The sequence below is a fragment of the Dipteris shenzhenensis genome, chromosome 7 (genome assembly GCF_047967505.1).
Source record: "Dipteris shenzhenensis isolate YYH24624 ecotype China chromosome 7, Dip_SZ_1.0, whole genome shotgun sequence".
In the NCBI taxonomy this organism is placed as follows: Eukaryota; Viridiplantae; Streptophyta; class Polypodiopsida; order Gleicheniales; family Dipteridaceae; genus Dipteris; species Dipteris shenzhenensis.
In genome coordinates, this window is record NC_141602.1 from 36,000,670 (window position 1) to 36,015,025 (window position 14,356).

Below are 14,356 nucleotides of genomic sequence, written 5' to 3' on the forward strand. Positions count from 1 at the left end.
TCTAAATCATGTCATAATAGATCATGGGTAAGATCCAGTAAACTTCCATGGTTTCGAGACAGGTCAAGGCATGAGAAAATCCGATTGTAATTAGAGAACTTTACAACAATCCCTAGCCTAATTTCTCTGTTGAGATCATTGTGACCCTGATGCCTCCCAGTGTTTAAACATTTAGTCATGTCATTGGATTCATGATGCTATGGCATTTGTCATGAAGATTGCTTGGGGTGAGCTTGTAAGGGTCAGCATTCACCAACTTCAAGGGCTAGATTCCATGCTCAACAGGGTTGGCTTTCTTGATTCATATTCAAAAGCACTCCGTCCCTTTTTCGCACAGTGCAGAAAAGGAGAGACCCTGAGTAGTTGTAAAATCAATTTGGGTTTTGAGGCTTATGGCGCAACAAATTGCTACAAGAGAAAGGCAATGATCTTTCAACTGAAAATGTTGTCGAATAAAGGATCTTTGTTGAATGATAGACTAATGTGGCATCACTGCCATAACGTCGTCTTCCCTTTTTTAATACTGAATAAAATTGCCATAACAAGTATGATATACTCGGTCATATGAGTGACTTTAGATTCCCCCCTTGATGGAATTCTTAAATGGCTATGTGGAGCTGCTGCTGGAGGGTGCAATAAGGGCCAAAAATGCGAGTTGAAATGGAGGTGAAGGGCCCTCTATATATGTTGAGGAAAGGGCTATCTAATCCTAACCACCCGCAAAAGGGGCCTCAAGAGGCTTGGTTACCAACCAGCAGGTCAGACATGACCAATTGACAGGTCAGTCCTGGGTGGCTTAATGGTGCCCTTGGAGTGTGCAATAAGGGCTTGAAGTGCATGTTGCAATGGTGTAGGCGAAGGGCTCTCTATATATGTTGAGGGAAGGGCTATCTAATCCTAACCACCTGCAAAAGGGGCCTCAAGAGGCTTGGTGACCAACCAGCGGGTCAGACCTGGCTGATTGACAGGTCAGTCCTGGGTGGCTTAATGGTGCCCCTACTGCTACATGGCTGACCCCTATAGACTGGCCAGAATCCTAACATAAAATGCTTGCAGCTAAATGGCCTCTTGCCTGCCCTTATGACAAGCCTTGCAACATGGGCCCCATGCTTCCTTCAGATGCCAGGAGCAGCCTAAGTTGGATCAATGGCATCCTAGAGTGGATGCATGTGACATATCCTTTGTACATAAAGCAATGGGCATATATTGTACAGAAATGCTCTGCCTGTGTGTACAAAACCTCTCCTAATCTCATCAATATTGGTCCACTTTGCCGCAATCTGTCTCTCCCTGTTCTGGTTAGCAAATGGTTGTGTTAGTATCAGCTGCTTGTGCTACTATAAGACCATGCACACAAACGATAGTTTATAGAAGCAGGTCATTAATGAAAGATGCTTCTATACTATCATCACCAATAATCTCCACATGAACAAAATCCATCCTTAAAATGATGAAAACAATCAGCATCCCTCACCAACATTTCCCGACCTGCAACTTTAGAGATGTACTTAATAGTATCGTGACAGGTGGTACAGACACTGATATTCTTGGTGATTTGGAAAAATGATCCACAAGGTGTGCTGATCAGCCCAAAAGCAAGAGCTAGCTTCTCAGAGTGGAAGCAGACTAAGTGATCTTCAATCTCCTCCACATCAAGAGATTTTCTGGATATTCTGAATCCTGCTTCCTCCGTCAAGTTATCTAGTCTCCTCACCTCAGCATAAATCTCCTCCAATTGTTGGTGGGATCTATCTGCCGTGACAAATTCATGCACCTTGTTACCAATCTCGATATAGCTGCACCCTAGGGGTCTCTTGACACCCCTTTCATCCATGATATTTCTTATGTTGGCAGCATTAACCCATCTGCCTGCTTTAGCATAGATATTTGATAGAATTACGTAGGCTGAAGCACAACCCAGATCTATACTAAGAACATGTTCTGCAGCACGTTTTCCTCTCTCCACATCTCCATAGTTCCTGCATGCACCAAGCAAGGTCCTCCACTCCACAACACCAGGCTTAAATGGCATATTATTTATGACGTCCTCTGCATCATTCAGTCGTCCTGCACGACCAAAAAGGTCAATCATACAAACATAATGGCTGGTGCTAGGTCTAATGCCATAAACTGCTTGCATGGATAGAAAATAGAGAGACGCTTCATCCACTAGTCCAGTGTGACTACAGGCAAAGAGAACATTAGTTAAAGTTACTTCGTTTGGCTTAGTGCCATCCTGCTGCATCTCCTGTAAAAGTCGGAAAGCCTCTTTGATATGCCCATTCTGCGCATATACTGCTAGCATGCCATTCCAAAGAGTCTGACTCTGCTTATACAGTTGATCAAATACACACCTTGCATCGGCTACTCTACCACACTTTCCATACATGTTGACAAGGGCACCACATACAGCATCATCTACTTCAAATCTATTTTCAATGATGCAGGTGTGAATCCTCCGGCCCCTTCCTACAGCTGCTAGTGCAGCACATGCAGACAGAACACTGACAAAAGTGATTTCATTTGGTATTATGCATTCATCTTGCATTCGTTGAAACAATTGAATGGCCCTTCTGGCCTGCCCAAGCTGGGCGTATCCTGTAATTATTGCAGTCCACGAGATTACAGTCCGTTGATGCATTCTGTCGAATACTTTCTGTGCATCCTCCATGCTTGCACATTTACAATACATATTGACAAGTGCATTCCCCACAGCAATATCCTCCTCCAACGTACTCTTAATTGCATAGGCATGAACTCTCTTACCTTCAGTAAGATCACTGGCACATGCATACAGGACAGAGATGAAGGTGATCTCGGTTGGTTTCACCCCTTCTAAAAGCATTTGTTCAAAAAGTTGCAGTGCATCCTTGCAATGCTGATGCTGTGCATATGCTGCAATCATGCCAGTCCAAGAAAATACACTACGATGGTCCATGCTTTCAAACACCTTACGTGCATCCTCCACACTGCCACACTTGCCATACATGTTAATAAGAGCACTTTCCACAGCATCGTCTGTCTTGAATCCACCCTCAATAATGCAGGCATGAATATTCTCACCATCTTCTAGGGACTTCACATTGGCACATGCAGAGAGAATACTGACAACAGTGAACACATTTGGCTTCAAGCCTACCTTCTGCATCTGCCAAAAGAGTTTGAGAGCTTCTTTGCCATGCCCAAGCTGGTCATACACTGCAATCATTGAAGTCCATGAGATCACAATCTGCCGCTGCAATTTATTGAAGACCATGTGCGCATACATCACACTCCCACATTCATTGTACATGTTTAGTAGTGCATTACTGACAAACATATCTGACTCAAAACCTGTGTTGATAATGCGCCCATGTATCATCTTGCCAATTCCCAAATTGTCCATACTCCTGCAGGCAGAGAGAAGGAATACAAAGGTCACTTTATCTGGTTTCAACCCTGCAAGCTGCATGTCTACATAAGTTTGAAGAGCGTCTTTACAATGCCCATGGTGAGCACATGCCCCAATCATTGCATTCCATAATACCACATCCTGCTTGGGCGATTTGTCAAACATTGTCCGTGCATCCTGAAGACTCCCACACTTCGCATACATATTGACAAGGGCACTGGCCACAACTATATCTGACTCCAATCCACTCTTAGCAACATGAGCATGGATTATCTTACCTTTACATAAAGCTGCACGACTAGAACATGTCTGAAGGATGATTATAGAAGTGACCCCATTTGGTTTCGTGCCTTCTAGTTGCATTTGTTGAAAGAGTTGAAGGGCCTTCCTGCCATTCCCTTGCTGGGCATGTTCTGCAATCATGGCATTCCAGAAGACCACACCACAATGGTGCTGTTTGTCAAACATTCTCCTTGAATGTTCAGTATCACCACAGCTATGTCCTTTATCACTTCCAGCTTTTGTTTCAAGTGCACTATCAACAGCACACCCATTCATAATCTGACAATCTATTACATTGAAGACCCATGCCTTGCTTGGCTTCACTTGGTCCAGCTGCATGAATTCAAACAGTTGAAGAGCCTCCCTGCCAGGCTGATTACGTGCAGATGCTGCAACTATGCTACTCCATGACAAAGCATTCCACTTCTGCATTTCATTGAATATCCTCTGGGCCTCCTCCACGATTCCACATTTTCCATACATATTTATCAGGGCATTTCCGATGATGAAATCCGACTGAAATCCCCTTTCAAAAATGTATGCATGTATTATCTTGCCTTCTACTACGGTTTCAGGTTTGCAACATGCATTCAACACGCTGACTAAAGTAATCTTATTTGGTATAGCGCCTTCCATTTGCATCCTTTGAAAGAGTTGGAGGGCCTCAATACTATGCCCATGGTGTGCGTAAGCTGCGATCATAGAAGTCCAAGATACAACATTATGTTGGTACGAATTGTTAAATGCGATCCATGCATCCTCCACGCTCCCACACTTCGTATACATAGCTATAACATTGTTCATTAGAAATGTGTCTCCAGCGAAACCATTGCTCATGATGTGCCCATGGACTCGCCTGCCCTCTGATAGGGATTTCAGCATGCAGCATGTCTGTATCAGACGCAGGTAGGTAGTTGAATCTGCTCGAATGGATTGCTGATCTAGAAGATGCAGCAGCTCCAGCAATCGAGCTTGCTCCAAAGAAGAGCATTGCTGAGGCCGTCTTCCGATATCAGAAATGCCTTGGGGATCACTGGGGTCTTCTTGAAGCTGTCTTGGGTCCCTCCACAGTTCTTCAAGGGCACATCACAATAAATCAGAAATGCCTACTGGGCTACTGAAAGGAAGGCAAAACCGAGGGAGTGCAGAGCATAGCGTAGCATACCCAAAACAGAAAATTGGCAATTCCTTCTATTTAACGTAAATCGAGATGATGGGTAGTTCCGAAAAGGCCAGCTGGGTATCGTTCCAGGCATGCTCCATCGCTGCAAAGAGGGAACTAGTAAGCGTGTGATGTCAATGCACCTGAACAACGGTGCGCAACTTGGCATCCCCCATCAAATGAAGCCCCAAGTACGTCAGTTCACGAGAGGGATGGTGAGACGGAGCTCGCTTCAAATTTTTGAAGGTTTTTCTTTAGAATTCGCACAATTTTTTTGAGAAAATATAACTAAATTGCCTAGAATTTTGCACATTCTACAAAATTGGGAAAATATTTTTTACATAAATGTCGTAGGTTGATTGTATATAGTTTGCTGGTTTTCTGATATACTTTGCTGGTTTTCTGTGTGGACAAACGAACTTTTCCACAAGAGAAATTAAACCATGACGGGGCCACTAGGCTACAAACCCAGTTCCCAGACGATTGTTAAATGGCAACAATTTTTAAATTTATTGTTTCCAAAGGTGAATGTTGGTGTTTGCACTTAATTCATTTACTTGCACATCAAGCCTAGTGTTTACTCGTGGAGAAGATGGTTGAGATTGCTTTATCGGAATGTACGTTAACCAAACAATCGTTGATCTTCCTACCACCAACCAATGATCCTAATGTGGGGAAAGAGCAAGAGGGATCCCCATGGAGGTATTTCAAAGGTGTAAAAGAAGATGAGGAGGTGTAGGTAGAGCCGCTCATTATGACACTTTTGCTTCTCGTGTCGTTGTTGCCATCACATTCATACGATCAGTAATTCCATCATGATTTTTGTGAACATTATGTGTATATTTGTCACACGATCTTCTACCATATTCAAAAGTTAGCGTATCTCTACCATCTTTGCCATCGTATCTCTACCATCTTTGCCATCTTTAATGACAAATTGTCATCATTGTGCTTGTTACTAACCCTAATTAGCTATGACTCACCTATGGGTTAAGAGAGACCCTAGTGGGTGGAGTCATGAGGTTAGGATGGGGCATGTATTCTAATAGTAGTTATGAACTCTGGCTATGTTTTGGCATAAGGGGCTCACTGTTGGGGGACACAATTTAGTACATGGATAATGGATCCTACTAGAGGAACGGGGGGTGAATTCTAGCTAAAGATTCCAAGTCTTTCTTAAATATTGAGGACTCCATGTAAGAGTTACCTTTCCTTATTATTATGAACCTAAATAGGTTTGATCTCGTGTTGGGGATATCAAGGGACATTTTTTGGTGAGTTTGCCCAAAAATCGCAACGCTCTCTCTCCTATCTATCTCATCTTTCTTATATCTTCTCTCTTCTCTCTTTGAATGTCTCTTTCCCCTCGCCCCCCTTTCACCCCCCGCCTCTCTCTCTCTCTCTCTCTCTCTCTCTCTCTCTCTCTCTCTCTCACACACACACACACACACACACATACACTGAGAGTGCTCTCAACGGAAGCACGAACGGAAGAAGGAGAGAGAGAGACAGAGAGCCACACAAGTTTGGTGGGTGCAGAATCAAATCTTCTTTTTCATTCATTTATATATGTGTTTGAGTATTGTACATAACCGGGGTTAAGGCACAGTGACCTTTAACCCCCACAACCTCCCACTTCAAAGGACAATGTGCCTTTAAGGGAGAACAACCAGTGAGCATACTATCCAATGCCCATCAATACACGACAATACTCAAACCGCTGACTAGGTAGACTCTTTGTCAGCATATCTGCAGGGTTATCATCTGTATGAACCTTGACAAGCTCTATGCACTTGTCCTCAAGTACCTCCCTGATGAAATGGTACCTGACCTCAATTTGTTTGGTCTTTGCATGAAAGACCGGATTCCGTGCTAGCTGAATAGCACTCATGGAATCACTATGCAATGTCGGTACACGTGTATGAATCCCCAAATCTCCCACTAGCCGATCAAGCCATATAGCCTCCTTGCAACCCTCTGTGGCTGCAACATACTCAGCCTCTGTGGTAGACAAAGCAACGCACTTCTGTGCGCGAGACATCCACGACACTGCACCACCTGCAAAGGTGAACACATAACCAGAAGTGGATCTCCTACTATCCACATGCCCTGCATAGTCTGAATCTGTGTACCCAAGTACACGCATGTCTCCTTTACCAAAGCAGATGCACATCTCCTTGGTACCCTTCATGTACCTCATAATGCACTTAACTGCCTCCCAATGCCTCTTTCCTAGATTAGCCATATAGCGGCTAACAACTCCCACTGCAAATGCAATGTCTGGTCTAGTAGCTATCATAGCATACATAAGACTCCCAACTGTTGATGCATAAGGAACCTTGGCCATCATGGCCTTTTCCTCATCAGATTAGGGACTATCTGTATGACTCAGTTTCACATATGGAGGCAATGGAGTACTCACTGCCTTCCCCCCCTCCATATTGAAACGTTGCAATACTTTTGTAACATACTCTTTTTGTGAAAGCCAAAGGAGTTTCCTACTCCGATCACGCGTGATGCACATACCAAGAATATGACCTGCAAATCCCAAATCCTTCATATCAAAGGCCTCATGCAACTTGGCCTTTAATGCATCTAGCTCATAAGTATTCTTGCTAGCCAATAGCATATCATCCACATATAGTGCCAGGATTATCAGGCTACTATCCTTAGCCCTTTTAGTGTAGAGGCAGTGATCAATTTCACTCCTTCTAAAACCCTTGGACCGAATGAAAGAATCAAACTTCTGATACCATTCTCTAGGTGCTTGCTTAAGACCATAGAGACTCTTCTTCAGTTTGCAAACTAAATGCTCTTTGCCCTTTTCTTCAAAGCCTTCCGGCTGCACCATGTAAATTTCCTCATGCAAATCCCCATGCAAGAAAGCTGTCTTGACATCCATTTGCATAAGCTCCATATCCTCTGATGCCACTAGTCCAAGCATGCATCTAAGTGTGGTCATCTTCACAACCGGAGAGAATATCTCATCAAAGTCCACACCCTTCTCTTGCTTGAACCCTTTAGCAACCAAACGGGCCTTGTACCTAGGCACATCATCACCTGTGACCTTCATTTTGTAGACCCATTTACATGGCAATGCTTTCTTTCCATGTGGCAAAGAAACCAAGTCCCAAGTCTTATTCTTCACAAGTGAACTCATCTCTGATTGCATAGCATACTCCCACTTGCGTTTATCCTCATGCATCATAGCCTCTCTATAGCAAGAAGGCTCCCTGCAATCAGTAAGCATCACATAGTCTACCCCTGGAACAAACCTATCAGGTGGTCTAGACACTCTAGATGATCTTCTCAAGGGCATTTCAGCTTGCTGTCCCATTTGCATATCAGCCACATTTGGCTCATCATTTCCACCAATAGATGATCCATCATCTACCCTTGATTGTATACCTGTGGGAGTACTTGGTGGTACCATTTCTTGCACATTTGGTGCATGGACAGCTTGCTATCTATCAACATATGCAGGAGGATTCACATCCTGGAAAGTGATTCTCCTCATTTCCACATCCCTCATGGGTGCCTTATGCATCTTTTTCTCATTGAAGACCACATCATGGCTGTGTATGATCTTCTTTGCTTCTAGATCCCAGAGACGATAGCCCATCTCTCCACTTTCACCATAACCCAGAAAGATGCATTTCCTAGACTTAGGATCTAGCTTCTTTCGAAGCTCTTTTGGCACATGTGCATATGCCTCATACCCAAATATACGCAAATGAGAGTAAGAGGGCTTCTTGCCACTCCATGCCTCTTCAGGAATACCACCATCCAAACTCTTACTAGGTGATCTATTGATCACATGCACTGCAGTCTTCATTGCCTCAGCCCAAAAACCACCAGAAAGACTTGCATTGGAAAGCATGCATTGCAACCTTTCTTGAATGGTACGGTTCATCTTTTCTGCAACTGGATTTTGCTCTGGAGTACGAGGGGATGTGAGCTCCCTCTTAATCCCACGTGTATCACAGAAATGCTGAAAGTCATGAGAGAGATACTCTCCACCATTGTCAGTCCGTAGGCATTTAAGCGTTCTACTTGAGTGATTCTCAACCAAGGCTAGCCATTTCTGAAATACCCGGAACACATCACTCTTCCGAGCTATAGCATAAGCCCACACTTTCCTAGTTGCATCATCAATGAATGTCACATAGTATTCAGCCCCACCTAATGATCGTGTAGGCATGGGACCACATACGTCTGAATGCACCAAATCAAGCATTTCAAACTCTTTCTTTCCCCTTCTTTTATGGGCTGACTTAGTCTGCTTCCCATAGAGACAATGCTCACAAAATTCAAAATCAGAGAAACTCAAATGCGGTACATAACCCAAACGGCATAAGAGTTTCATTCCATTCTGGCTCATGTGCCCCAACCTGCAATGCCACAAAGAAGTGCTTGGCTGCTCGGTTATTGCAACAACATGATCAAATACCCCTAATACATGTAAGGGATACAAAGTCCCACACTTGGCACCCCTGGCCAAAAGCATAGATCCCTTCTGAATTTTCCAACTCTGAAAGCCAAAAGTGGTGTGAAAACCAGCATCATCTAGCTGACCCACTGAAATAAGACTCTTGGTCAACTTAGGCACATGTCTCACATGTTTCAAAACAAATGCAGACCCATTTGCAAAAGAAAACTTTATGTCACCTGCTCCCACTATGTCACATGCATAGTCATTTCCAAGATGCACACAACCTGTCTTTCCACTGTCATAAGTGGAGAACCATTCCCTATGGGGAGTAACATGGAATGAAGCACCAGAATCCAAAATCCAATCCTGGGAATATGCATCATCTGAAGTGGTAAGCAACTCTGCAGATAAACTAGACATGAAGAGAACGTCATTGTCACTATCATGTGTGACTGCATTGATCTCCTCGATCTTCACTTTTGCTTTGTCTTCCCTTGGACTTTCTTCCTTTTGATTTGCACCCCAATTTGCATTCTTTTTCTTATTCTTTTGCTCTCTTTTCAGCTTGTAGCAATCCTTTTTCATATGGCCCTTCTTGCCACAATGGTAACACTCAATGTTCCTTGCCCTCGATTTGCTACGAGACTTCCCTCTTTCTTGGGACTTCCCCCTGAACTGTGATCTTCCCCTTTGCACATTTAAGGCTGCATCCTGCTTGTTGCCATCCATAGACTTTCGTCTAATCTCCTCGGCCAACAAGCTCCCCACAACATCATCAAATTTCAGTACTCCACCAGGTGCAGAGTTACTGACAGCTGTACGGAAGGTATCCCATGAGGATGGCAATGAACATAAGAGAAATATTGCCTTAGTCTCCGCATCAAAATTCATTTTCTGAGCCTGAAGCTGGCTGAAAATAATATTGAATTCATTCAAGTGAGAAGCAATGGAGACCCCTTCCTTCATCTGCAGCTCAAACAACCTCTTCATGAGGTAAACTTTATTAGAGGCAGTTTCCTTCTCATAAGTGGCACACAGTTTCTTCCACAAATCTTCCGTAGTCTGCTCATTTACTAATGTGAAACTCCTGTGAAATAAACTGACTCTGCAAGATGAAGTCTAATAGTAGACTTTGCTAATGCATCCAACTCATTCCAATCATCCTCAGACATATTTGCAGGCTTAGCTTCAATCCCTGCCAAGGGTTTAATCTGCTTCTTTTGAATAAGCACATCCCTTATTTGTTCTTTCCACAAAGAAAAGTTTGTCCCATCAAACTTTTTAATGCTGAAAAACTCCTTTTCAAACTCAAGCATAAACACCGTCCACTGGCATATGCATCAATAATATCTCATCCAGGAGAGCATAGCACTATCAGTGCATCACCTGCAATGTGTCAAAGCTATCCCTCAGCTTAAAATAGCATCCATGTGCAAAGCGTCCATAAAAATAGCATCCCACAAGGCAATTTGGGCCTATCAGTGCATCCAATAAGGACCGTAATGCATCCAAATGGCCTATGAATCATCCACTACAACCCAATGCATACCACAAATGAGCGCACAATGCTCAAACTGCAACCAGAGTGATCTGCATAAGGTATGCTAAGGAAATCATGGTCCCACGGTAATGACCGCTACTGAAAATAGAACCTGAAATGCCTCAAAACATGGGCGCCATTGCATAATCGGACTCGGCAAGAAAATCTGCAAATATCTCTCTTCTGCCAGAACTCCAAAATCCTAACCGATGAGTGTGAAATGGGAGTCAACACTTATCCACTGCCATGTGGCATAAATCTAAGGTTTCAAAACCTTAGAATAAAAAATGCATAACAAAGAGACGAAATCGAATACACAGAGATCTATAACTCTGAAAATCCTCCACCGAATCGCGCAAGAACTGACAGGTAGGGGTTTTTGGGCGTCCGAAACGCAATGGGACAGACGGTTTTGGAAACCGTGGTCTCAATCACTAGGTCCAACACATGGACTGAAAAACGTTTTTGGAAACAGAGCTGTTTGTAAACTCCACCGGAGTGCGAATGATGAGCAACATAGAAGTTTTAGGACCTCTTGAGTCCACCGGAACTGACAGCAGATCTGCAAATGGTTGCTCCAAACTTGAGTTCCAACACCCGGGCAAAAAACGCAGAAACTGACACCGTGAGTCAGAAATCCAATGAAATGATCCCAGATTCAAGAATGAAGGTGTTTCCAAGCTCCTGAAGTGAAGTGGACACCAAAAGCAAGCAATAGTTGCCTCTACAAGTCAATACGGAGTCTCTGTCATCGAACGGAACAGGGAAAAGCTCAAAAAACGACTTTTTCTTTGAAACCACTTAACAGGCTCTCAAAACCACTTTGTAAAGCCAAAGTAACTTTTCCAAAGGTTCCTCCAAGGTCTCTGCACACTCGGATGCAAGTAAAGTCACCCACAAAGCTTCCCACAGAGCTTCTCCTTCCTCCCACAGAGCTGCTGAGCTTCAAGAATTCACGCACGCTCAGCTAGATCACCCGGGCTCTGATACCAGTTGAGAGTGCTCTCAACGGAAGCAAGAACGGAAGAAGGAGAGAGAGAGACAGAGAGCCACACAAGTTTGGTGGGTGTAGAATCACCCTAATCTTCTTTTTCATTCATTTATATATGTGTTTGAGTATTGTACATAACCGGGGTTCAGGCACAGTGACCTTTAACCCCCACACACACACACACAAAAGTTTTTAGCCTACTAATTGAAAGCATTCCAAGTTTGCCTTCTTAAAAATTTCCACCACACACATATACACAACCCAAAAAAAAGACACCCAAAGAACGTTAATTTGTATTATTTGAAAAGACTACAATGTAGCGTTTCAGTCATCAAAATGCCTTTGGGGAAAGTATTTTTTCTAGGTGTAATCTTTTTCCAACCGTTGAAATGCCAGAGAGAGGGCGGGGGGGGGGGGGGGGGGAGGGAGAGTCATAGAGAGAGCATGGTAGAAAGGGAGATGTGGAGAGGGAAAGAGAGAGAAGGGCTGGAAAGGGTGGGTGAGAGAGAGATAGAGAGCATGTGATCGCACACAGGTGCACGCACACACACACACATTCCTTTTGAATGCTCTTGCACCATTCCTATACATGTATTGAAAACTTTGTAGCTTGAAATAGACCTTGAATTTGTTGCCAAATCCCAAATCTAAGTGCACGAGCAAAAAGAGCTTAAAATTTTGAGTAATTTTGCTTTTGGACCACCGAAATCCGGGTTATGCATCAAAAGTTATGACCGTTTGAAGTTTTGTCCATGATTATGTGAAAGGGCCCCAAAAAAGAAAAAACGTTCCACGTGGTATTTTGGTTGACGTGTGTTTTGTATGCCACATGGCTTTTTTCTTTGCCCTTTAATATATATATGGACACAACTTTAGATGGTCATAACTTTTGATGCATAACTCCGATTGAGGTGGTCCAAAAAGGAAAATTACTCAAATTTTCAAGCTCTTCTTGCGTGCACTCAGATTCACCTTGAAAATTGTGCCAATCATTGCCTAAAACTATCATTCTCATGCTGACTTGATCAGCCCACATTCCTACTCTCATGCAATCAGATGTACTTGCAAACATATCTACTTCGTGTTTTTAAGAGTGATGGGTCCATCAAAATGAGCACATGTTAATCCATCAGCCTATTCTCTCAATGATAGAGGTGGCTATGGCACTATCCCATGGGTGGACTTACCAGTGACTCTGTGTGAATGATAATGGAAAATCACAATGTATTTCAAGGAAAGTATTTGGGATGTGAAGGTGTGACTTGCTCATCAATGCAAGACTCCATAGCCTAATATATCAAAAACTTACTAGTTCTCTGAAGTTTCAATTTCTAGCCTATTCTATATTCCTTCATGTGTGAAGGTTGCTTCATTATAAGGTATTTCAAGTTACAATTTCAAGTGGTCAAAAATTGTTTCCACACACACACACACCAGGGATGTTTTTATCGAAGCTATACTTATATATTAATATAAAATCTTGGCAAAAGTTTATGGGGCTAGTTTTTTTAGTTTCACAATATTTGTGGAAACTATTATTAATTTTATATGTTTTCTTTTGAATTTTAAAGAAAAAGTTGTAAATACTGGCAAAACTTTAAACTTTTTCTCATAAAAGTTTTGAGCCTTGGTGGAATTTTTAAACCTTTATTTTTGTCAAGGCATACAAACTTTTGACACCGATATAAAATTTAACCCTTAACGAAACTAATAGGAAAAATTCATCCATCACGCACACACACACACAATGTGAAAAGTAGTAGAGATTATATGGCCAGAGTGCACAATCTCATGGTTCTAAAAATCACATCTAAACCCTTTGGCATAAGAATTATCCGTCCTTAGAATATCTAGAATGATTCCAAGATGGGTATCATTCTCCTCAATGCTTTACTATAAAATATGATATCATTCAAGTTGTTGAAAGGTTGTTGGAGCATTCGTGAGACTATGAGGGAAGACCGGTGATTCAAGTGCCCATATCGCATCCTAAAATCAATTTTATAAACATGCTATTCATCAATTTGTATTTGATGATACCATATATCTCGAGGGGTGCACTACCAAGAAACCCCATGTATCATGTGAGTTCAAGAGGTATTTAAAAAACCCCTTAACTAAAATTTTCCTTCCAATAAAACCATCCCTCTTTACTTATGAACTAACATATTTTTTTTTCTAAAGTTGAATTAAAAACCCCTGTGTTATTGTAATCTTGTTAAATTTTTTCCAAAAGTTGAACTAAAATATACCGCCTTTTGAATGCACATGGTACACTAACTTTTTTCAAGGTGAACACCCCGAGCCATGCATATAGACCAAATATTTAGTAGAGCCACTAATCAATCTATGAGTTCACCCATGCTAGGAATAGGATATTTGTTTTGTATTGTAAAATTGTCCAGTTTCTTATAATGGGATTATAATTAAGAGATCATATGTATCCTACCATCTGCTTATGTAACCAATAATATTGATGGACCCAATGAGGATACTTAGTCTAACATGATCCATCCTCAAATATTCGATAATTTTCCTTGCTATCAAGTCTTCTTCCT

General features: G+C 42.4%; 1 pseudogene across 1 annotated transcript; it reads right to left on the bottom strand.

Annotated features, from left to right (window-relative positions):
• Nucleotides 1-1,408: 1,408 nt before the first annotated feature.
• On the bottom strand, nt 1,409-5,052 carry LOC147900279 (pentatricopeptide repeat-containing protein At1g11290, chloroplastic pseudogene; annotated as a pseudogene). Its single transcript, XR_015541280.1, has 2 exons — nt 4,839-5,052; nt 1,409-4,746 (listed from the first exon to the last, which is right to left on the bottom strand). The product of XR_015541280.1 is annotated as a pentatricopeptide repeat-containing protein At1g11290, chloroplastic pseudogene (transcript).
• Nucleotides 5,053-14,356: the final 9,304 nt, after the last annotated feature.